Source organism: Vombatus ursinus, unplaced genomic scaffold (assembly GCF_900497805.2).
Source record: "Vombatus ursinus unplaced genomic scaffold, bare-nosed wombat genome assembly UNPS02014810.1, whole genome shotgun sequence".
Lineage (NCBI taxonomy): Eukaryota > Metazoa > Chordata > Mammalia > Diprotodontia > Vombatidae > Vombatus > Vombatus ursinus.
The window spans coordinates 421,230-447,564 of NW_020954588.1; positions in this window are offsets into that span (position 1 = coordinate 421,230).

Consider the following 26,335-nt stretch of genomic DNA (forward strand, 5'->3'; position numbering starts at 1 on the left):
GATTCAGAGGCAACCCCACAGTTGCTGTGGCCCCACAATTCATCACCCTGAGTCTACTCTAGTGATATGTATCTACCAGCTTAGCTAGCCTGGTTCTCATTCACCACATATAAAATCACCAGGTCAGTACGGGAAGACTTTGAGACTTGATAGGGTCTGTCAGAGCATAGCCTTCAGAACTCAGGGTAAACTCCAGTGCATATTATGAGGAAACAGAGAATGTTAGTAAAGGGTAAGAGGATGCAAATTTGCAGCCCTCACAGAAATGAAAAGAACACTCATTACATATTATTCTAGGATTTAAGTCCTCGATACCTTAGTAGTCTTTCCTAGCCTGGATTTTATTTACAGCAATATAATTAACCATCCTGTGGTGTTGAGACTATGCCAAAATTTCTTTCCCTTGCTTTCTTCAGTTTTCTTCAATAAAATGTAAATGCTAAGCTTGCCACTTATGAGAACTTGTGGTCATGTTTATAAAACACTCTTGACTTCCTTATAGAAAACACATAATGATTATACTTTGGCTGCCTGACTATCTAATATTATGGGCACTGAATTTTTCAGTGTTTTACTCTCATTAAATTCTCTTTTGTTAAATGCTAGGGATGGGATCTTAGACCATTTAAAGATATATTTATGTTTGCTATTTGTCAAATGGCAACCTTAGCTGTCAGTATGGGAACTGCAAGAAAGATGTATTTAAAGGTTGTTATTCCTATGCAAGTTTCCCTACAAAATTTATGGGGTAAAGCACCCCTGAACCCTTTAATTTAAAGATTTACTGCTTTGTTGAAGAAACTAATTAAATCTCATTTGAAGTGTCAGTAACCAAGCAGCATTAGGCTAAAATTTCTGTTCTATTATGGGAGTAAGAATGTAAAAGAACAGAGTATTTCAGACTCAATTTTCTATCATTATGCATCATTTATGTCAGATTTCTGCAAATTCTCCTTGTAGTAGCTATGGAATTTATTAAAAACAAAACAAGAATTTTTAAGGATTCTACTTAACTCTTGCTTAAAATGAAATTTTATTATTAAGGTAAACTTTACAGTATCAGAAGGAAATTTCTCTTATATAAAATACTAGCTGATGATATTTACTTATGGAAAATGATTTGTAAAGAACAATATAAATCATGTTTTCCCATTTCTCATCAGTCTTTGCTTTGTTTCATCATAATTTCTGAGCAATAGTCTGGGGCTTTTTGGTTATCAGGTGCTTGACGTGTTGTTTTATTTAATTCTAATAGCAATCTTGTAAGGTGAGTTATGGCAGATTTGTGATTCTCAGTAACAGAGAATGGAACCAAGACTCAGAGAGAGAAGTGATTTGCCTGGGGACATAAATGGCATAAGGAAAGTGGCAGAGCTTAGGCCAAAACCCCAGGCACTCTGCCAGCGCTTCTAAAACCATGGGTTATGACCACATATGGGGTCGTGAAAAATTTGCCAACAGTGAAAGGTTTCTGAACATGCAATGACCAAAAATTAATTCAAAATCAAATGTGTGATGAATCCAAGGTGTTTTTGGCAGTGCTTGCCCATGTTGCATCACGCGACTTCACTGCAGCCTTTCACTTTGCACTGCATATGCCCTCAGGCCATGCAATGTGAAAAGGGGTCTTAAGTGGACAAAATTTAAAATGCCCTGCCTAGACAACGCTAAGTGGACTTCATCCACATATCAGTATGCAACCTGAGCTTTTATATAACAGATTGCAACAAATTTTTTTACAATTAATTTGAATATTTTTTCTTTGTATAGGTAACAAACTTGCTTTCATCTTAAACTTTCTCCTTTTTAGCTCTTTCCATCTTCTTGCACTCATGGAAGCATATTTCCCTCCTGATGATATGATTTCCTTGTTCATGTGCATCGCCACTTCCACTTTCACTCATACTCCCTGTCCCTCTTTTCTTCTCCTTATATGTTATTTCACTTTATAATCCTATCAGCTACCATGGATTCCATTATCATCTCCATTCTGTTGAATCCCAGATCTACTTATCCAGTCCTACAGCTCCCTAACCTCCAGTGTCACATCTCCAACTGCCTGTTAGTCATCTTGAATTAGAAATACTGTAGACACTTAAACTCCAGATGTCCAAAACTGAACTCATTGTCTTTCCCCTCCAAGATCTCCCTGCTTCCTAACTTTCCTCTTTTTGTCAAGGACACCACTATCCTCCTATTTACCCAGGCTTCTCCTAATCTAGGTATCATCCTTAATCTTAACATTCTATAACCCTCAAATCCCTACCCCATTATCTGTTGCCAAGTTCTGTTGATTCTTCTTTCCTAACATCTCTCATATACACCCCCTTCTTTCTTACAATGCCATTACTTTGGTGCTAGCCTTCATCACCTTGTGCCTGGACTATTGCAATAGCCTTCTGGTTGGTCTCTTCACTTCAAGACTCACTCCACTCCATTCATCCTCCATTCAGCTGTGAAAGATATCTTCCAAAAACACAGGTCTTATGATGTTATTTTCTCCTCTATTCAATAAACTCCAATGTCTCCCTCTTGCCTCCAGGACCAAATATAAAACTTTCTTTTGGGCATTCAAACCCCTTCATAATCTGTCCCTTCCCTACCTTTCCAGTCTTTTTATACCTGCTATGTCTCTTCATGTACTCTCTGTATGATCTGGAGACACTAGCCTTTTTGCTGTTCTTCACACAAGACATTCTGTCCCCCCAATTCAGAGTATTTTCAGTGGCTGTCTCCTGTGCTTGGAATTCTCTTCTTCTTCATCTCCTCCTCCTGGTTTCCTTCAAATCCCAGCTAAAATTCCCCCTTCTACAAGAAGCCTTTCCCAAATGCCTTTAATATTAGTGCCCTCTCTTTGTTGATTATCTCCAATTTATCCTTTATGTCTTGTTTCTACCCTTGTTTTCATGTTGTCTCCTATTCGATGTTAGCTCCTTGAGAGCATAGACTGCTTTCTCCTCCTCCTCCTCTTCCTCCTTCTCATCCTTCTGCTCCTCCTCCTCCTCCTTCTTCTCCTTCTCCTCCTTCTTCTTCATCTTCTTCATCTTCTTCATCTTCTTCTCCTTTCCAGGGCTTGGCTGATTTCTTGATGACAAAATTGAATGAATTGTAACCTTTTCTATTTCTTCAATAATTATCCCTAGAGAAAATGAATAATTATTACTTCTTTAACTTTCCTGCATAAACACACTGAAAAGATCTTACATAATGTTCCCTCACATTGCTCTTTAGTTTTTCTTATAAACTTAGGAGAGATGAAAAAGCCAGCAAATTAGTTTTTGATCAGCCAAACAATGTTTACTTTGTACTTCTCTATAAACCTTTCCTAAGTAGGAGGTAGGATAAAGTTTCCTATAATTTAAGCCTAGAATTCCTATAATTATTTCCTCACCTTTCTTATTTTCTTCCTTTTTTAGTATCTCTCTCTATTAGAATATGTTGTCAAGGTGGGCATTAAGTCATCTAATTTTCTCATCTCAAGTATAGAAGTTTTTTTTTTTTAATGGATTAAGTTGAGCATTTGATCTGCAGGTTTCATAATTCAAACAAACTGAACAGACCAGATTCCTGTGACAATCCTAAGTTATATAATAGATGTATGACAGATATAATTGTTTTATTACATAGGTATGTATATATACATACATATATACATACACACATGTATATAAAATCTATTGACAGAATAACTAAATGCCAATTTTAAGACTCCGTAGTTGAGTCTTAAGAAGTATTCCACAACATCTCTGCAGCTTATTCATTGTATCTGCCTCATGCAAATCCTGATGCACCCACCAGCAACAGGATCCTTTTTGACATCAAACTAGAACTTCAACAAATATTTATTAAATTTGCTTATTAAGTGGAGAACTGGCATAATGTAAATGGATACTGCGCTGGATTTGGAGTCAGGAAGATGTTAGTGCAAATCTTGTCTCTGGCATGTATGTATGACTAGACAGATCAGTTAACCTTGTTTGCCTCAGTTTCCTCAAATGTAGAAGGGGATAATTATTCCTGTAATACTTATCTTGAAGAGTTATTTGGAAGCCCAAATGTGTTAATGTATATAAATTGCTTTATGGATGTAATCTATCCAAGGCCCCTAATACTCAGATTGTGGGGGCTGACCCAAGAAAGCAACTTTTTTCTCTTTGGTTCATTGCCCTCACCCATAATTTACTTGGGGGAAATCTCCAAATATAATATGTGTAGGTTTCCACACCTGTGAGTTATGTACTCCTGAGTTCCCAGGCAAGCTCTCAAGGTAACAAGTGCATATGGTTAGGGGACAGCCTGTATTTCATCCCAAAGAAAATAGGGAAGACAAAGAATTCACAGGAGCCTGTAACTAGGGCCCCCCAAATACATATAACACTTATAAGTAGTTTCTCCCAGGAGGACATGAACTTACCGCTGGCATTCAGGCAAGCCTTTGACATTCCAGTGGATCCTTAGCTCTCTTACAATGTCTTACATTGTCCTTCCCATACTCATAGTACTACCCTGTAGTTTGTATTCTCCTCCCAGAAGTCAAATACATTTTGTGGCTGCTGAACAAGCAACACTGACATTTTGGGAGTCTCTTTTTACCACTCAAAGATTTATAAATGAATTTAGCCTTTTGGCACTACTCTGAGTACCATGAACAGGAAACGTGTTTTGGAGCTGCTAGAGAGCAACCCCGCTTTCTCATAGTATCTGCGCTGCCTAAATAGCTCACTGTAACAGCAGGAGGTTGGCAAGGTTCTGATCTCTTGCTCTTCCTTAACTCCTCCCTTCCTGTGATATGGCATTAACCCTTCTAGCCCTTTATCTTCAGCCAACTAGTATTTATTAAGTACTTATTATGTGCCAAAGAACAGAAAGAAAGGCAAAAAGTTCCTGCTTCCGAAAAGCTTACGGCTTACACCTCATGAGTGATCCTTTTTTTGCTCCCAAAGGGATATTTCTCAGAAGCTCTGCTTTTCTCTCTAGAAGGTCTATTCCCATGATTCTCAAATTCGGGGTTACTTGTGAGGCAACCCACAAGGCTAGCGGTGTCCCAGGAATCTTCCTTCTCTAACTAAAACACTAACTTCTGGGATCACATTACCTAGGAAATCAAATTTCCCAGAAATGTTATCCACTATTCTCAGGCTAAAGAGGCAAAACCATCTGCTCCCTCAATATTCTGCTTCAGGAACTCTCTCGTTCCCTCTGCTGCCGCCATTTCTTTGGCTGAGGGGGTCTAATCTCAGAAAGTCTCCTCTCAGGTTGCACTTTAAGGGAAGAGGCAAAAAGGTGATAGTCTATCAAGTCTATTTTGTAGACTAGCACAGAGAGGTGGAATCCTTCCCCAGGGCCCAACCAATCATCTTGGGGGCATTTCCAATCAAGAATTGTCTGTGTCCTCTAACAAAGGCACCAGTAGATACAGTACAGCCATCCTTAATAGGAGAAGTATTCTTGTCAAATTGTCAGGATGGGATGGGGCTGTTTCCTGATCAATGCTTGTCCTTACACCAATATTAAAACTTTACATAAATGGCAGTTATTATTATAGGACCTGGTACTCTACATTGAGATAATAAAGGTTTGTAGGGTAGTCTGTGTCCTCAAGGAACTTATAGCCCATCAAGTAACATAATAAAACAAGTACCTAAATAACTACAATATGCACTAGGATAATGATGTAATCAATAAGCATTTATAACTATGTGCAAAATTCTGTGCTAAGCACTGGGGATTCCAAAACAAAAGTGAAAAGAATTCCTGCTCTCAAGAAGCTTCTGTTCTGATTGGGGAGAAAACATGTACATGAATGGTATAGGTAGGTATACACAAACAAATACTGGGTAACTTTGGGAGGGAAGACATTTGCAGCTGGCAGCACCAGAAAAATTCTCAAAACCATAAGGGGCTCATTCATACAGTGAACTCCCAGGTGAGAAAACTCTCACTCTATCAAAGCAGATAGTCATCCTCACTGTAACTTAGTTGCTTAGAGTACCAAGAAGCCACGTGACTGACCTAGAGTCATTGTGCCGGAACTTGAACACAGGTTATCCTGGCTTCAGGATCAGCTCTTTACCTACTGAATGCTGCCTCTGAACCTTTAAGTGCTATAGAAATATGAATTATGGTTACTTTATAACCACTATTACTTGTAGGATAAAGAAAATTCAGTAGCCACTCTTTAAGTAGCCATTCTTTAAGAGAATGACAAGGTTAGTACAATTTAACACAGTGAAATGGTAATACCAGACGTTTATGTAATACAGTTAAATTGCAAAGTGCTTGCCCTCTACATTATCTCATTAGACCCTTATACAAGCCTGTGAGGTAGCTACTACAAGCTTCATTTTACAGATGGAGAAACTGAGGCTCAATTAAGTTACGTTGATCACACAGCATCAGAGACAGGATCTGAACTCAACTTTCCACCCACCTTGATGCTCAATAGCAAGAACATAAACTCTGTAAGTGTGTGTTTATCCCACATATAGTGTTTTCCTTCTGGTAGTATAACAGAAAGACTGTGAGCTAATAAATACATCAGAATGAACACAGTTGATGGCAGTGGTCCCCAAACAGTAAATCAGGTATCTGCTGGTAGGTATTAGACTCTAACTCGGACTTGGAATCAGAAGACCTGACTCATTTTAGTTCCTAATTGGGGGACTTTGGATAAGTGACTGAATTTCTTGGTGCCTGTTTCCTCCTCTGTAAAGTGGGAATGATTATCCATGCCTTACTTAGTTTTCAGGTTGGTTGTGAGTATCAAATAAAGTAATCTGTTTGAAAAGTCCTTTGGAAGTTGTAAAGTGCTGTACAAATGTAAGGTGTCATTATACGGAGGAATTGTAAGCCACACCCAGTCTGCCATACAATTCTTTCTCCTGCTCCAAGTTTCCCAGAGGGCAGGAGAAATCTCTTCAGGAACTTTAAAAATTGCTCCCCTCTACATCCTCCACTATCAAGACATATTGGCCTTCTTGCTGTGCCTCACACAAAAGGGGCTGGGGAAGGTAGAGCAGAGGATAAGCATTTATTAAGTGCCCAATATCCCATCTGATCCTCACAACACTCCTGTGATGTGGGTACAATTATGATTCCCATTTTACAGCTGAGGAATCTGAGGCAGAGAGAGGTTAAGTGACTTAACCTAAATGTGCTCTATCCCCTTCTCTGTTCCTGTGCTTTTGATCCAACTGTCCCACATGCCTGGAATGAACTCCCTAGTTTCCTTTAAAGATCAGCTTAAGCACATGAAGCCTTCCCTTATCAGATCCACTCAGCCACCTCCCCATCTGGTATTTTGTATATATCTATATATGTACATGTCTCCTCAGATTGTAAGCTCCTCAAGAGCGTGAACTGCTTCACCTGGGTTACCATTGCCTTCCACATAGTAAGGCTGCAATTGGAATGGTAGTTTCACTAATATAGGGAGCTCCCAGATGAAGTCACTCCCTCCACCATTTTCTCCTCCACGTAAAGGAGACTCTTGAACCCTGGTCTTCTTAACTTCAAGACCATCTCTGTATCCATTATACTCTACCATCTCTCATATAGTAAGCACTTAATAAATGTTTGTTGACAAGTTGGTTTATTATTTATTTAGATGGGAGGGTAGAAAGAAATGTGGGAGCCTGAGTGAATTCAGTATCTTTTTTGTCATACATAATAAGCCACTCCACACATGCACTTTGCTCAGTGATCTCATCAGCTCCTATGGAATCAATTATCATTTTTATGTAGATGACTCCCAAATCATTATATCTAAGCAGTTTCCTAAACTACAGTCCTGTATATCCAAGTACCTGCAGGACATTTCAATCTGGATGTCCCAAAGGCATCATCCCAAACTCAAAGTGTCTAAAACAGAACTGGTATTTTATCCCTAATCTCTCCATCATCTGGCCAAAAGCTAATCATTTAACCTACCTGAACATCCATTTCTTAATCTGTAAAACAAGGATAATACTTGTATTCTTTATAGGACTGTTGTGAGGAAAATGCTTTGTACATCTAAAGTGCTATAGAAATGTGAATTGTTATTGTTAAGAAAAGGTAGGACTCAGATAAGTGCAAAAAGGTGAGGAAGGGCATTCCAGAGAGGGACAATGATATGAGTGGTACCTACATAGCCATCCTTATAATGGGTAGATTTAGAATGTAAGAGTAAGGGCGTTTTATGTTTTTGTATTTTGACAAATGCATTCCATCTTTTTTTTTCCAGCAGTAAAAGTGTTGGACAAAAATGAAAGAGAAGCTAAGGCTAATAGTTGACATGTATTTGTTTTATGCAAAATGAGAAGCCCATAAAGTAGAGCCCCATTAATCATTGTGGCTCATGAATTATGCTATACCCACTCATTTAATAAACATTTATTGAGTGTCCAAAATGTATAAGGCATCATGTCTGGTGCCATGGAAGACATAAAGGTGACTAAGACGCAGTCTTTTCCCTCGTGAAACCTTATGCTTCTACTCAGAACTAAATCCTTTTAAAAAAAATAAGTTTTATTGATGCTTTTTGTTGTTACATCACCATCATTTCTAGATTGTCTTGTTACTTTCTTCCTTGGATTTGAACCTTCTCTTGTAACAAAGATGAATAGTTCAACAATGCATGCAACATTCTGCCCTTGCAGACCAACTCTTTCTGCTGAGAAGAGGGCAATATGCTTCATTATTTGTTCTCTGAGAACATTACAGGCCTTAAAATTGTTCAGAGCTCAGCTGCCTTTCAGTGAACGCAGTCTACAGGGTTGTTGTCATCTTTTACTCTGCATCAGTTGGTACATGTCTTCCCGTGGTGCTCTGGATTCAGCATTTCTTACTGCACTATTCTATTCTTTTCTATTTTATTAACGTCCCTTCATTTGTTAAGCTGTTCTCCAACTGAGAATCCACCGTGTTTCCAAAACCAAATCTTTTAAGAATAGTCTAAGTCAGGGGTGGGGAACCTTCGCCCTTGAGGCCACATGTAGCTCTCTAGGCCCCCAAGTGCAGCCCCTTTGACTGGATCCAAACTTACTTCACTTGGATTCAAAGGACCACACTTGAGGACCTAGAGAGCCACATGTGGCCCCGAGGCCAACAGTTCCCCACCCCTGGTCTAAGTACAGTATAAAATCCATTCTTAGGTTTTGCTTAATGGTAAACATACAGATTCTTGAAGTTTTAAATTTTGTACTGTCTTGAAATAAGGTGTCTTAAATCAATAAATAATGTATTTTTGACAATTGCAGTTTCCAAACCTCTCTCTCTACCTGCAGCGTTCTCTCCTTCTTTGCTGCAGTCACTGATGAAAAAATGGGCCTTTATTATTATTATTAATTTATTTATTTTTAGTTTTCAACATTCACTTCCACAATTTTTTCCCCATCTCGCCTTTCCACCCCACCCCAAGACAGCATGCATTCTGAATATCCCTTCCCCTAATCTGCCCTCCCTTCTGTCATCCCTGCTGTCTTAGCCCCTTCCCCCTATTTTCCTGTAGGGCAGGATAGATTTCTATACCCCATTGCCTGTATGTCTTATTTCCTAGTTGCATGTGAAAACAATTTTTAACACTTGTTTTTAAAACTTTGGGTTCCAAATTTTCTCCCTTTCTCCCTCTCCACCCATCCTCATTGAGAAGGCAAACAATTTGATGCAGGTTATACATGTGTAGTCATGCAAAACACTTCCATAGTAGTCATGTTGTAAAAAACGAACTATATTTCCCTTTATCCTATCCTGCTCCCCATTTATTCTATTCTCTCTTTTGACCCTGTCCCTCCTCAGAAGTGTTTGCTTCTGATTACCCCCTCCCAAAATCTGCCCTCCCTTCTGTCATCCCTGCTGTCTTAGCCCCTTCCCCCTATTTTCCTGTAAGGTAAGATAGATTTCCATACCTAATTGAGTGTGTATGTTATTCCCTCCTTAAACCAAATCTGATGAGAAAAAGTTTCACTCATTCCCTCTCACCTTCCCCCACTTCCCCTCCACTGTAAAACCTTTTTTTGTCTGTTTTATGTGAGATAATTTACCCCATTCTACCTCTCCCTTTCTCCTTCTCCCAGTATAATCCTCTCTCACCCCTTAATTTTATTTTTTACATATCACCCCTTCATCTTCAACTCACCCTGTGCCCTCTATCTATCTATATATGTATCTATATATACATATAATTATTTTCCCTCCAAATACCCTAATACTGACAAAGGTCTCATGAGATACAAATATCATCTTTCCATGTAGGAATGTAAACAGTTCAACTTCAATAAGTCCCTTATGACTTCTCTTTCCGGGTCTTGTATTTGAAAATCAAATTTTCTATTCAGCTCTGGTGTTTTCATCAAGAATGCTTGAAAATCCTCTATTTCACTGAATGTCCATTTTTCCTCCTGAAGGATTATACTCAGTTTTTCTGGGTAGGTGATTCTTGGTTGTAATCCTATCTCCTTTGACCTCCAGAATATTAAATTCCAAGCCTTCCAGTCCCTTAATGTAGAAGCTGCTAAATCTTGTGTTATCCCGATTGTGTTTCCATAATACTTGAATTGTTTCTTTCTGGCTGCTTGCAATATTTTCTTCTTGACCTAGGAAATCTGGAATTTGGCTATAATATTCCTAGGAGTTTTCCTTTGGGGATCTCTTTCAGGAGGTGATTGGTGGATTGTTTCAATTTCTATTTTACCCTCTGGTTCTAGAATATCAGGGCAGTTTTCCTTGATAATTTCTTGAAAGATGATGTCTAGGCTCTTTTTTTGATCATGACTTTCAGGTAGTCCAATAATTTTTAAATTATCTCTCTTGGATCTATTTTCCATGTCAATTGTTTTTCCAATGAGATATTTCACAATGTCATCTATTTTTTCATTCTTTTGGTTCTGTTTTACAATTTCTTGATTTCTTATAATGCCACTAGCTTCCATTTGCTCCATTCTAATTTTTAAGGAAGTATTTTCTTCAGTGAGCTTTTGGGCTTCCTTTTCTATCTGGCCAATTCTCCTTTTTAAGGCATTCTTCTCCTCATTGGCCTTTTGGACCTCTTTTGCCATTCGGGTTATGATATTTTTTAAGGTGTTATTTTCTTCAGTATTTTTTTGGGTCTCCTTTAGCAAGCTGTTGACTTGTTTTTCATGATTTTCTGCATCACTCTCATTTCTCTTTCCAGTTTTTCCTCTACTTCTCTTACTTGCTTCTCAAAATCCTTTTTGAGCTCTTCCATGGCTTGGGACTGATTCATGTTTTTCTTGGAGGCTTTGGATGTAGGAACTTGGACTTTGTTGTCTTCTTCTGGTTATACATTTTTATCCTTTGTCACCAAAGAAAGATTCTGTAGTCTGACTTTTTTTGCAGTTTGCTCATGTTCCCAGCCAATTACTTGAGTTTTAAACTCTTTGTTAAGGTAAGGGTCTGCTTCTAGTGTGGATAATGTACTCTACCAAGATTTGGGGGTTTTGTGCAGCTGTTTTCAGAGATACTTCTAGGAACCTGTAAATTTTCCATTCTTCCAAAGTGGTACAATCAAGGGCGAGGTGTTTACTCCTTTCCTGGCCTGGGCTCTGATCTATGAGTGACCACTCTTTTCTGTCTTGGAACTTTGAGGAGCATTCCCTCTCCACTGCCAGCACAAGCTCCACTATGCCAGTGCTCCTCCTGGCCCCAGGACTGCCACCCAGAACTGTGACCCAGATCCAACCACAAGCAACGCAAGAGAATCCTGCCTCAGCACCAGCAAAGAAATCCCTGCAATCCCCCTCTGATCAGCTACTTGATTCCCCCTCAGTCTGTGGGCCAGAACCTCCAGAAGTAGCCGCTGCCCTGGGGCACGCCAGGACTGGGGCTGGGACCAAGCTTCTTTCTCATTTTGGTCACAGACCTTTCCTGCTGACCTTCTAAGTTATCTTTGGCATTTATGGGTTGAGAAGTCTGGAAACCACCACAGCTGCCTATGATTCAGTCCTTTGAGGCCTGCTCCAGATTTGCTGAGACCTGGTCTTTGCCTACATGGCCTACACTGAACTGCTGTCCTCTCTCAGCCTGGGGCAATAGATCTTTCCAATCAACCATCCAGGTTGTCTTGCGCTGGAAATTTGTTTCACTCTGTCTTTTTGTGAGCTGCGCTGCTCTAGAATTTGTTTAGAGCCATTTTTTACAGGTATTTGGAGGGTTTTGGGGGAGAGCTTAAGCAAGTCACTGCTTTTACTCTACCATCTTGGCTCCGCCCCCTTCAAAATGGGCCTTTTTCTTTTTTTTATTGTTTTACTCTTTTTTATTAATTTATTTTGATTTATCAACAATCACTTCCATATGCTTTTGAGTTTAAAGTTTTTCTCCCCTTTCCTCCCCACTACCCTCCCCACGATGGTGCACAATCTGATATAGGCTATATACATACATTCTTCTTAAACATATTTTCACATTAGTGATGTTGTAAGTAAAAATTAGAACCAATAGGAGGAACCAACGGAAAGAGGAGACAAAACTCAACAGAAGAGAAAAAAATAGTAAACAGTATGCTTTGATCTGCATTCAAATTCCATAGTTCTTTCTTTGGATGTGGATAGCATGTTCCATCATGAGGCCTGTGGAGATGTCTTAGATCCTTGTATTGCTGGGAAGGGGTAAGTTTATCAATATTAGTCATCGCACAATGTGCCTATTATTGTGTACAGTGTTCTCTTGGTTCTGCTCACTTCACTCAGCATCAGACCATACAAGTCTTTCCAGGTTTTTCTGAAGTCAGCCTGTTCATCATTTCTTATAGCACAATAGTATTCCATTACACTCATATACCACAGCTTGCTCAGCCATTCCCCAATTGATGGGCATCCTCTCAATTTCCAATTCTTTGCCACCACAAAAAGAGCTGCTATGAATATTTTTGTACATGTGGGTCCTTTTCCCATTTGTATGGTCTCTTTGGGATATAGCCCTAAAAGTGCTATTGCTGGGTCAAAGTGTATGCACATTTTGATAGCCCTTTGGTCATAGTTCCAAATAGCTCTCCAAAATGGTTGGATCATTTCACAACTCCACCAACAATGCATTAGTGTTCCAGTTTTCCCACATCTTCTCCAACATTTATCACTTTCCTGTTTAGTCATGTTGGCCATTCTGATAGGTGTGATGTGGTACCTCAGAGTTGTTTTGATTTGTGTTTCTCTAATCAATAGTGATTTAGAGCATTTTTTCATATGACTATAGATGGCTTTAATTTCTTCATCTGAGAACTGCCTGTTCATATCCTTTGACCATTTATCAATTGGGGAATGACTTGTATTCTTATAAATTTGACTTAATTCTCTCTATATTTTAGAAATGAGGCCCTTATCAGAGACACTGGTTGTAAAAATTCTTTCCCAATTGTCTACCTTCCTTCTAATCTTAGTTGCATTGGCTTTGTTTGTGGAAAAACTTTTCAATTTAATGTAATCAAAATTATCCATTTTGCTTTTCATAATGTTTTCTATCTCCTGTTTGGCGATGAATTCTTCTGTTCTCTATAGATCTAATAGGTAAACTATTCCTTGCTCTCCCAGTTTGCTTATAGTATCAGCCTTTATATCTAAATCATGAACCCATTTTGACTTTATTTTGGTATATGGTGTGAGATTTTGGTCTGCGCCTAGTTTCTGCCATACTCTTTTCCAGTTTTTCCAGCAGTTTTTGTCAAATGAGTTCTTATCCCAGAAGCTGGGGTCTTCGGGTTTATCAAACAGTAGATTACTATAATCATTGACTCGCATACCAAACCTATTCCACTGATGCACCACTCTATTTCTTAGCCAGTACCAAGCAGTTTTGATGATTGCTGTTTTATAATATAATTTAAGATCTGGAAAGGCTAGGCCACCTTCCCCTGCATTTCTTTTCATTAGTTCCCTTGATATTCTGGATCTTTTGTTATTCCAAATGAATCATTATTTTTTCTAGCTCTATAAAATATTTTTGGTAGTTTGATTGGTATGGCACTGAATAAGTAAATTAGCTTAGGTAGAATTGTCATTTTTATTATATTAGCTCGGCCTACCCATGAGCAACTGATGTTTTTCCAATTATTTAGATCTGACTTTATTTGTGTGAAAAGTGTTTTGTGATTGTGTTCATGTAGTTCCTGGGTTTGTTTCGGGAGGTAGACTCCTAAATATTTTATAATGTCTACAGTAAGTTTAAATGGAATTTCTCTTTCTATCTCATGCTGTTGGGCTTTGTTGGTAATATATAGAAATGCCTGTGATTTATGTGGGTTTATTTTATAGCCTGCAACTTTGCTAAAGTTGTTTATTATTTCAAGTAGTTTTTTACTTGATTCTCTAGGATTCTCTAAGTAAATCATCATGTCATCTGCAAAGAGTGATAGCTTTGTTTCTTCTTTGCCCATTCTAATACCTTCAATTTCTTTTCTTATTGCTAAAGCTCACATTTTCAGTACGATATTGAACAACAGTGGTGATAGTGGGCATCCTTGTTTCACCTCCAATCTTATTGGAAATGCTTCTAGGTTGTCCCCATTACATATAATGCTTGCTGAAGGTTTTAGGTAGGTGCTGTTTATTATTTTAAGGAAGACTCCATTTATATCTATGCTGTCTAGTGTTTAATAGGAATGAGTGTGGTATTTTGTCAAAAGCTTTTTCTGCATCTATTGAGATGATCATGTGGTTTCTGTTAGTTTTGGTGTTGATATGATCCATTATGCTGATAGTTCACCTAATATTGAACTAGGCCTGCATTCCTGGTAAAAATCCTACCTGGTCATAGTGAATTATTGTTGCTATAATCTATTTGCTAATATTTTGTTTAAAATTTTTGCATCTATATTCATTAGAGAAATTGGTCTATAATTTTCTTTCTCTGTTTTGACTCTTCCTGGTTTAGGTATCAGCATCATATTTGTCTCATAAAAAGAATTTGGTAAGACTCCTTCTTCACCTATTTTCCCAAATAGTCTATATAGTATTGGAATGAATTGTTCCTTCAATGTTTGATAGAATTCACAAGTAAATCCATCTGGCCCTGGAGATTTTTTCCTAGGGAGTTCATCAATGGCTTGTTCAATTTCTTTTTCTGAGATGGGGTTATTTAAATAGTCTACTTCCTCTTCTGTTAATCTGGGCAATTTATATTTTTGTAAATATGTATTCATTTCACTAAGATTGTCAAATTTGTTGGCATACAGTTGGGCAAAATAGTTCCTAATCATTGTTTTAATTTCCTCTTCCTTGGTGATAGATTCACCTTTTTCATTCTTGATACTAGTAATTTGGTTTTCTTCTTTCTTTTTTTAAAGTAAATTAACCAAAAGTTTATCTGTTTTATTGGTTTTTTCATAAAACCAGCCCTTAGTTTTATTTATTAGTTCAATAGTTTTCTTAATTTCAATTTTATTAATTTTTCCTCTGGTTTTCAATATTTCTAATTTGGTGTTTAATTGAAGATTTTTAATTTGTTCTTTTTCTATTTTAGTTGTGTGCTCAATTCATTGATCTCCTCTTTTTATATTTTATTTATGTAAGCATTTAGAGATATAAAACTTCCCCTAAAAACTGCTTTCGCTGCATCTCATAAGTTTTGGTACGTTGTCTCATTATTGTCATTCTCTTGAATGAAATTAATGATTGTTTCTATGATTTGTTGTTTGACCCAATCATTTTTTAGGATTAGATTATTTAGTTTCCAATTATTTTTTAGTCTATCTCTTTTGATAAGATCTGTTTTTGCTTTTGCTTTGTCTGAGATCAGGGTTGCTACCCCTGCTTTTTTTACTTCAGCTGAAGCATAATATATTTGGCTCCAGCCTTTTATCTTTATCCTGTGTGTGTCCCCCCTGTTTCAAACGTGTTTCCTGTAAACGACATATTGTAGGATCATGTTTTTTAATCCATTCTGCTATGCGCTTTCATTTTATGGGAGAGTTCATCCCATTCACATTCACAGTTATGATTACTATCTGTGTCTTTTTCTCCATCCTTCCCCCATCCCCGTTTATGCTTTTCTTTCTCCTCTTCCCTCCTCACTAGTGTTTTGCTTTTTGACCACCACCTCCCTCAGTCTCTCTTCCCTTCTATTAGCCCCCTCATTTTTCTTCCCCTTTACCCTTACTGCTTCTTCTCTCCCTTCTATGCCCCCTCCCTTTTCTTTCCCCTTTTCCCTCCTACTGCCTATAGGACAAGTTAGATTTCTATACTTAACTGATTATGTTATTCCATTCTTGAGCCAAATCTGATGAGAGTAAGGTTCAAACAATGCTCGTCCCACTCCCTTCTTTCCCTTTGCTGTAATAGGATTTTGTGTCTTTTCCTGTAATGTAATTTACCCTTGGCTGCCTCCTCCTTTCTCAGTACATTTTCTTAGATCAGACTAATCCACTTACTTGGATCCATTTAACCCACTTGATTAGATTTTTCTTTTATCATTACATCAAAGTCAACTTTTATCCACCCCCTTTATGTATACTCCTTTAACATGGTGTAATAACAATACAGTTCTCAAGAGTTGCAAGTGTCATTTTCCCTTGTAGGGATGTAAACAGTTTGCTCTTATTAACAACATATTGTATCTTTCTGTCCCATTTACCTTTTTATGTCTTCCCTGAGTCTTGTACTTGAAGGTCAAATTTTCTGTTGAGCTCTGGTCTTTTTATCAGGAAGGTTTGGAAATCCCCTATTTTGTTGAATATTTGTCTCCTCCCTTGACAGATCATGTTCATTTTTGCTGGGAAGTTGATCCTTGGTTGTAATCCAAGCTCCTTTGCCTTACAGAATATCATGTTCCATGCCCTACGGTCTTTTAATGTAGAAGCTGCAAGGTCCTGTGTAATCCTGACTGTGGTTCCAAGATATTTAAATTGTTTCTTTCTGGCTGCTTGCATTATTTTCTCTTTGACCTGGTAATTTTGGAATTTGTCTACTATACTCTTTGGCGTTTTCAATTTGGGATCTTTTTCAGGAGGTGAGCGGTGGATTCTTTCCATGGCTATTTTACCTTCTGGTTCTAGGACTTCAGGGCAGTTTTCCTTTATGATTTCCTTAAAGACACTGTCCAGGTTCTTTTTTTAATCGTGAATTTCAGGTAGACCAATAATTTTTAAATTGTCTCTCCTGGATTGATTTTCCAGGTCAGTTGTTTTACCAATGAGGTATTTTACGTTTTCATCTATTTTTTCAATTTTTGTTTCTGTTTGACTGATTCTTGCTCTATAAGAGTTATTTGATTCCATTTGCCTGATTCTAGTTTTTAACAAATTGTTTTCTTCTATTAGATTTTGTACCTCCTTCCCGAATTGGTCAATTGTATTTTTAAGGAATTTGTTTTCTTCAGTGTACTTTTTTTCTAGTTGGCCAATTGTATTTTTTAGGGATTTGTTTTCTTCAGTGTACTTTTTTTCCAGTTGGCCAATTGTATTTTTTAAGGACTCTTCAACCTCTCTCATTTGACTTTTAAAATCCTTCTTGAGCTCGTCTAAGAAGACTTTTTGGGCTTCAGACCAGTTCATATTCCCTTTTGAGGTTGCAGATGTGGGTTTGTTGACAATGTTGTCCTCTTCAGAATTTCTGCCTTGATCTTCAATCTTCTCATAATATGAATCTATGGGACGTTTCTTTTTGCTCATGGTGTTTCCTTATTCCCCGGTCTTTAAAGAGATTGAGCTCTCCTCTTGGGGAGCAGAGGGCACTGACCCAGGCGTCATGTGTTGGGAGGCTTTGTGTGCTGGGGCCTCCGATGTTGGCAATTGGAGTCTGTAGGGTTCTGGTAGCTAACCTGGTGTTGAGCTGGAATCAGCAAGGCTGGAACTTTTGGGCAACTCTAGGTTGCCTGCTTTTCCTTTCCTTTAGCTTTCTTCAACTCCTTTCAGATGGATGTTGCAAGGTATTTATCTGCCTGCGACCCTTTGTAGTGCTGCTTCCCTTATTTTTGCTGAGGCACTGGGAGACCCATTTGCTGCAGAATGCCGAGGCACCAGGATCTCCTCCTGGTGTGCTAAAGTGGTGCTTTCTGCTGGCTGACTGGGACACCTCCTGAGCTGTACTGATTCCCTTCCCCCAGGGCAAGAGGGGCCTTTCCCATTAATCCCTCAAGCTACCTGGGCTACTGCACTGCTGCTCCCTGGCTTTCTTCTGGATCAGCTGTTCCAGGGTTTTTCCTGGGGTGATATTTTCTGGGCTTTCAGAGGTTGATAGGGGAGGTGAGAGCAACTACCTTTTTACTCCGCCATCTTGGCTCCCGGAAGCGGAAGTTCCAAAATGGTCCTTTCTCTTGCCGAGACTAGCTCCTCTACTTGTGCCCTTGATCCCATTCTTTATTGTTTCCTCTTCTGGGAGGTGTCCTAATGATTCCCCATATCTTTCCACCCCAATCTTAAATCTCTACTTATCTACAGACTCCTTTGCTATTTCCACATATACCCAGTTATTTCCTATTCTTAAAAAAAAAAAGCCTTTCACTTGAGGAGGGCTGGATTTGGGATGCAGAAAAACAAATGTGATGTTAAAAAAGACATCAGTAAACATAAAGTGATAATCTCAAACAAAACAAGAAACCCTGCTCGCCTCCCTGAAGTTAGAGTCTCATATGTCTTTTCCGTTTCTTAGCCAAAGTCCCAGGGAAACAAAAAGTTATTTACACTCTTCACCTTCTTTTCTTTCCTTATGCTCCTGCTAAAAGCAGCTAGAGGACAGTTAGATGGTGCAATAGATAGAGTACTGGGGGTTTAGAGTCAGAAGACTTGAGTTCTAACGAAGCTTCAGACACTTAGTAGCTGTGTGACCTTAGACATCACTTAACCTCTTCCTGCCTCAGTTCCTTCATCTGTTAAATGAGTATAATTGTACCTATCTTCCAGAGTTGTTATGAGGATTAAATGAAATAAAATTTGTAAAGGTGCTTACCACATTATGTGGCATGTAGTAGATGCTTAATAAATGTTTACTTCCTTCCGTCCTTGCAATCTGGCCCCTGACCCCACCATTCAATTGAAACTTCTTTCTTCATATTCTTTCCCCCTCCTCCCTCCTTCCATTTTGCTGCCAACAACAATTTCTATTTTTTTAACCTAATAATCACCAAATAAAATAGACTATATACAGTCCATATACTTTGTAGAAAAATATTACACATGAAACTGTAAATCTTTTTTATAGAGAGCTTGCTTTTTTATCTATAATAAACTCAACATGTAACTTTCAAAGCTGCCCTGCTTGTGTATAATTTCTCCTAGTCTTCCTCTCAGTTATTTTCTTTTTCCTTTCCTCCCCTCCTCTCTCTCTCTCCGTCTTTTTCTTTCTCTCTCCCTCTTTTTCTTTTCCTCTCTTCTCTTCCTTTCTCATTTCATCTCTCTCTCTCCCACTTCCTTCTGCTCTCTTTTTTCCTTCCTTCTTCTCTTTTTCCTACTCCTTCTCCCCCCACCCCCTGCCCGGCAGAAGGGAACCCTGTCCTTATTCATACATTCTCAGACATACTTTACTGGGGACTTCCCACACAAGCTGTCTTCCAGCCCATGTGGTCTATGTACCGCAGAGCTCTCTGTCTTCTCTCTTGCCACCAAGTCTGTGCATTTGTTCTCCCAAGTCTGGAACAATCTTCTGGGCTCACTTCCTATTGGAAGTCTTTTCTGATTATCCTAGTGGCCAGTGTTTTTTCCTTCTTCTAATTATTTTGTATTTAGACTTCTTTTTATGTGCTATCTACCTCAGGAAAAATGTAAACTCCTTGAGGGTAGGGCTGTTTTTCTCCCCCTTTGTATCCCTAGCAGGGTGCTTTGCACATAGAAAGTGCCTGATAAATGCTTGTTGAATGAAAATTTTCTTCAAGCAGCCTGCATTTTATTGCATAGTCTGTAAATGAATTCACTTTCAAATGAGCACCACAGTTTTACAATCCATGGACCACATAATGCAACAAACTTCTTAATAAAGTACTAAAAGGAATTGTTTTTATTTCTACTAGCACTGAACCTGGGAAAATAATAGTGACTGAGATACTAGCAGTTTCAGAGTTGATCCAGCCTTTAGCTTTAAATTTCTAGTGTCAGATGGAATATCCAGTTTATTAATTGCTTTTCTATCCACATGTAATTTCTACGGATGGTTTGATGACCTTTGGACCTTAGGTTACCCAATGTTTATGTAGACCTGGGGTCCTAGACAGTTTGCCTGAAGTTTGACGTGGGGGTTTGCTAGGGCAGAAGCTAACTATTCCTTGACATCAGGCCAAGCCCCAGAGAAGAAAATTAGTTAAATATTTTTTGAAGGGCAGATGCAAATTAGTCAGCAAAAATGAAACAAGTACAACTTCAGATTAAATTCATCTGATGGTTCCCTACTGAACCTTTGCTAATTTTAAAAAGATCTATGAAGTATAAAACAAACTAGAAGACATTGACCACTCATGGGTGTAGCAGGAAGCGCTCCCATATTTTACACATATTTGCCTGACCCAGCTAAAGTAGATTGACCTTTTGTGACCCATAGAAAATTGTTCTATTTGTTTAGCTTTTTAAAAAGTTTTGAAGGATTTTTTCCTTTGAGTTGTGTGGTACAGCGACTCTAACACAGTTAAATTCAGAGACTTCTCAAGGTGGAAGCAAAAGGTTACTCTTTATTACAATCTCGCGAGAGGGGGCATCTACTCCTCCAGTACACTACCAGCAGGAGAGAGGCGAGGCACAAAGGACAAAGCAACTCAAACAAGAAACTCCCACCCCGCCACTATTCCTTACTCCCATTGGCTGAGAGGCGGGCTTACATTCTAGGCGGGAAAATCTTTCCCATTCCCATTGTCTGGGAGGCGGGCTTACACTCTAGGCGTGAAAATCTTTCCCATTCCCATTGGCTGAGAGGCAGGCTTACATTCTAGGCGGGAAAATCTTTCCCATTCCCAAAGAACAAGGAAACAGGGTATAGCCAATCCAAACATACATGTCCTTATTTAGTATACCTAATGCTGATGTGGCAGTGGCAATCAGGAGGGAGTTTTTAGGGCCGAATTTCTACAGGTTTAGGTAATTTAAACTTATGGCCCGTTCGTTCTCTCAGAGCCTATCTCTAGTTTCGAGACAGTCTTTTCATCACCATCCTGAGAAGTCTTCACAGAGGTTATATCATTCAGAGTTTATTTAAAACACACACACACACACACACACAAACATATTTTGATGTGTATATATACATGTTTGTGTTTTTTTCTTTGGAAGTGAAAGTTGACTACTTTTTTTATTTCAGTGGAAAATCTCATGCCAACTTTATGTTAATTTATAGCCTTAAGGTATAAGATTGTCTCTACTCCCAGGGAATTAATAATCTGGCAGGGGAGATGACACATATATACCTCAATGCAAATATTGCTTTGTTTTACATTTATTTGTTTTATAACAAGGCAATGTGAACTTTTTTTGTATATGTCTTTTTTGTTTCATAACAAGGAAAGATTTTACAATACAAGCTTATGGTGAGCTATGGGTGAGTTCAACTTGCATGTAATTGCTTGTTGAATTGAATTGAACTGGTACAAACTAAGCACAAGAGAAATACACAGAGGGATCATTTACAACTAGGGTGATGAGGAAATACATGATAGAGGAGATGGTTTTTGAGTTGAATCATGGAAGATAAGTAGTTTCAGTAGGTGAAGACTAGAGAGAGAAACGGTTTTGCATGCAGACGAACTGATGTAAGTGCAGAGATAGGAAATCTCAACAGGTATCTGGGGCATGGCAGTGGGCTAGCGGAGAAGATGTGAATGAGAGTACTAGGAACCAATGCTGGACTTGTTGTTTATCCTTCGTTTTTCAAAGAGAATCAATGACATCACTGGGTGACTCAGTTGGATTTAAGTGAGGCAGAGTTGCATGAAGTCATCAGCTTCACTGTCTCTTCCAGAATCATCAAAGTCCAGTGGCAAGACAAAAGTCAAGATGACTGCCAATGGCCTGGGATGCTGCGGATGACCTTGGTGTCTGATTTCTCACCAAGCTCCAAGCACTCCACAGCACCCACTTCAGCTGCTTTCATTGCCATCTAGACAAATTGTTCTCATCTGCCAATGGCTAGGAAAGTGGGCATGGGAGTTTTCACGTACTTACAGTAGGCATCCTTCTAACTCACCAACAGGTTTGAAGCTGGTGGGTTACTCTCAACCTGGGCTAGTTGTCTTCTGAGACGGTTTTACCAGGGTGGGGCTGCTGAGCATGCTACAACTTCTTGGAGCCACAGGTAAGAGTTGGGTGACCACTTGGACACCAAAAATGGATGAGCAGCCCTGAAAAGGGCTCAGCAAACCCTCACACCAGTGATGCCCACACACCCTAATGCTAGACATAGAGAGAACTTGAAATACCAAAATAAGGAATTCAGTAGGCAGAGTACATCCTTAATCTCCAAGTATATCAACAGAAGGAAAGATAATACCTTGGCATCACTGCTGGAAGCCACATATTGGGCCACGTAGGTCTAGCCTAGAATGATATTTTATATAGTCAATATGGAAGCCATGTTCATCTGAAGCAAATGATATGGTAGTTGATGAGGCAAGATTCTAGAGTAACTGCTGTTTGCAAGTTTAAGGAAAGATAGCCTGCAAAATATCATGGTACCTGCACGTACCAGGTGGATACTGAGCTCCAGAAATATGTTGAATTAATCTGTCAATGAATTGAGGAATAACTGAGATGGGAAATTAAACAGCTCAATGATAAGGTGAAAAATATTTGACTGATGAGCTTAGGCAGCCTGCTAACTGGATAAAGGGAAGGAGGGAAACTAGGAAGGAAAGGAAGAAAGAAAGAGAAAGAAAGAAAAAGAAAGAAAGAAGGAAGGAAGGAGAGAAGAAAAGAAAAAGAACAATGGAAAGAAAGAAAGAATTAAGCATTTACTGTGTACTAAATACTGCAGATACTAATACAAGCAAAAAGAAAGATAATCCTTGGCCTCTAGGAGGGGGAATTTTCTAATGGGGGAAACAACACACAAAAGGGAACTGAAAAGTAGGGGACAGTGGAAATGGGGGATCAAAGTACCTAGGTCAAGGGAATGGTTTCAATGTCCAGAAAAATCATAAACAGAGCTGGGAGGGGAAAGAAGGCAGGCCTGCTTGGGCTCCTCTACAAAATGGAGGCTCCAGGAAGAAGTCTCCACTTGTTTGAGAAGGGGGGCAGGCATTGCAGAGGGATATTCTGTGGTTAGTGATCATGGAGGGAGTGTAGTAAGTTATTCCAAAGTGAGGAGCCCTCAGCTTCTGAGAGAAGTTCCAGGATGAATCAGCAGAAGAGGGGCATGGTTCAGAGACAGTCAAGAACAGGCCAGGCTGGGGAAGCTGATTAAGCTGGCTACAAAGTTCAGAATCTCCAGACAATGGTTTGGCTATTTAAAAAGAAAGGTCACAGCTCTGGAAACCTAGGGTGCTGTATAACAGGGTTGGTGGAAGCACCATCAATTCCTATGAAACCAAATACATTTTCCTCTAGTCTTCCAAGGTCTGCAATTATTAATTGTATTTCTGGCTTTGGACGAGGCCTGGCTGCTTCACAGGTATGTACTGAATGTGAAGCTCCCCAACTCTCTCCACCTTTGATCTGCAGAGGTTCTGCAGTGAAGCATCAGAAGAGGTTTGAAATCTAGGCTCCATTGTTGAGCAAAAAAATTAATAAATTGTTCAGCAATAAAATTAGTACATCTTTGTTTGCATCAAATACTAATGTTAACCTGAACAAGATTTCTGGTGCCATATCATTAGCATCACAACAAGAATGATTGGCTTTTATAGAGACTTTTACCAAAATAGATGGTAGACAGCATAACAAATGTGTGATAGGAGTAACCATTCCCTCACAAAGTGAATGAAGCTAGGGTCAGAGATGGTTCTATTTAATACCGTATTATGTCACGACCCTAAACTCAGAATACTTCGTTCAATCTGTTAATTTTTTTAGCGATTAGCTCAGAATGGATTTCTGTCCTGGATACCTTATGAATGTTGCTGTTCTCCTCCCCTTCTTCTCCCCGCCCGCCAATTATGAATTATTTTCAAGGAATAGGAGGCGTGTGACTCCCAGCATGCTTCACACCTTGTTTTCTATGTAACTCCAGCTGAATTGAATAAAGCCCAATATCCTTTAAAGCAGATGTTAACTTTTTTTTTTTAAGTTATTAATTCCTTTGGCAGTCTGATAAAGCCTATAGATCCCTTCTCAGAATAATGCTTTTATATTCACAAAATAAAATACGTAAGAATACTAGGGAAACCAATCATGTTGAAATGCTGTTATTAGCACACACACACACACACACACACACACACATGTTTTAGAATTCACAAATCTTACATGATTATGAAGAAAAGAGGAAGTAAGTAAAAAGCAACCATGGAGGACAAGGCAGATTGATATCTCTGGTAGCTCTCTATGTCTACACTGTTATATGCATTCATTAGAATAAATCATTAACATTTACTTGCCTTGAGGGTGTTTATGTTGAGTACCCAGTCTTTTACAGTAGTAGTTCTTTCTAAACATTTATAAACAAGCTCCCTCAGATAGCTTTAGTTTCTTTACTCAAAGTTAATCTTCCTAACCTCCCTTCTAAGACCAGTGGCATGTTTGAATTCTACTGTAGAGCTTCAAACAGAAATTTCAGGAGCACTCATGCACTTGGTCAGTTGTAAAGTAAACACATGGTCAGTTAGGTGGCCCTCTCCTTTTCCCTTTCTCTTTCCCTTTCCATAGATGTTGCTTGGTTAGCATTTGTATCTATAGAGGCAGCTTGGCATAGTGATTAGAAAACTGGACATGAAGCCATGAAGATCTGGTTTCAAGTCCTGTTGTTATACATACTGTTTGTATGATACTGCACAAGTCATTTAACCTCAATGGCCCATACAACTCTCTAAGACTATAAATTTCAGGGAAAATTAGTCATTTAACAAGCATCTATTAAATCCCTCCTCTGTGCCAGGCACAGTGCTAAGGACTGGGGCTACAAAGGTAAAAGATAGTCCCTGCTTTCAAGGATCTCACACTCTAAAGGGAGAGACCCCATGAAAACAACTACATACAAACAAGATATATGAAGCGTAAAATTGAAGTAATGAACAGAGGGAAGTCAATAGCATTAAGGAGGATCATGAAAGGCTTCTTAAGAGGTGGGAATTTAGCTGGGACTTGAAGGAAGCCAGTAGGCAGAGTTGATGAGGGAGAGAATTCCAGGCATAGGGGACAGCCAGTGAAAGTGCATGGAATTTAGGAGGTGGAGGTTTTGTGTGAGAAACAGGCCCAGTGTCACTGCATTACAGAATATGTGGAAGTGCGTACAGTATGTAAGTTCAGTTTACTGTGAAGGTCAGAAGAGACCAGGTTATGAAGGACTTTGAACATCAAACAGGATTATATGTTTGATTCTGGAAGTGACAGGGAGCCACTGGAGTTGACTGATTGAATAAGAGAGTGGAGGTGGGGCAATGTGGTCAGACCTGTGCTTTAGGAAAATCAATTTGACCACTAAATGGATGAACTGGAATGAGAATATACTTAAGACAGGGAGACCAAAAAGCATGCTACTGCGACAGACAAGATGTGAGGTGAGGAGGAGTTTGCATCGGGGTGGTAGCACTGCCAGATGAAAGAAGAAAGAAAATGTGAGAGATGTTATAAAGCTCAAATCAACAGGGCTTGGCAACAGATTGGATATGGGGTGGGGGGAGGTGATGAGAGAGATTGAGGAGTCGAGGATGAATCCTACATTGTGAGCCTGGGTGACCAGAAGGATGATGGTGCTGTTGACAATAACAGAAAAGTTAGGAACAAAGGAAGTCTTGGGTTTAGTGGGGAGAGGAAGGGAGAGAAGGAGTTCAGTTTTAAATGTATTTATGATGTCTATAGGATATCCTGTTCAAGATGTCTAATAGGCATTTGGAGATGTGAGTCTTGGAGGTTGGGAGAGAGATTAAGACTGGAAGAAAAGATCTGGTAATTTCAGCATAGAAATAATATGAAACCCATGGGAGCTAATGAGATTGCCAAGAGAAATAGTATATAAGACGAGAGAAGAGGTCCAGGACTGAGCCCAGGAGCATACCTACTATTAGTGACCTGGGTGAAGATCTAACAAAGGAGACTGAGAAGGACTTGTCAGACAGGTAGGAGGAGAACCATGACACAGTAGTGTCATGAAAACCTAGAGAGAAGAGAGTATCAAGTAGAAGAAGGTGATTGACCATTCAAAACCTGAAAAAAGGTGAAGAATTATAAACATTGAAAAAAGACCATTAGATTTGGCAATTAAGAGATCGTTGGTAACTTTGGAGTTTCAGTTGAATGATGGATGAGGTCAGAATATAGATTGTAGACATAAGAGAGAGAGAG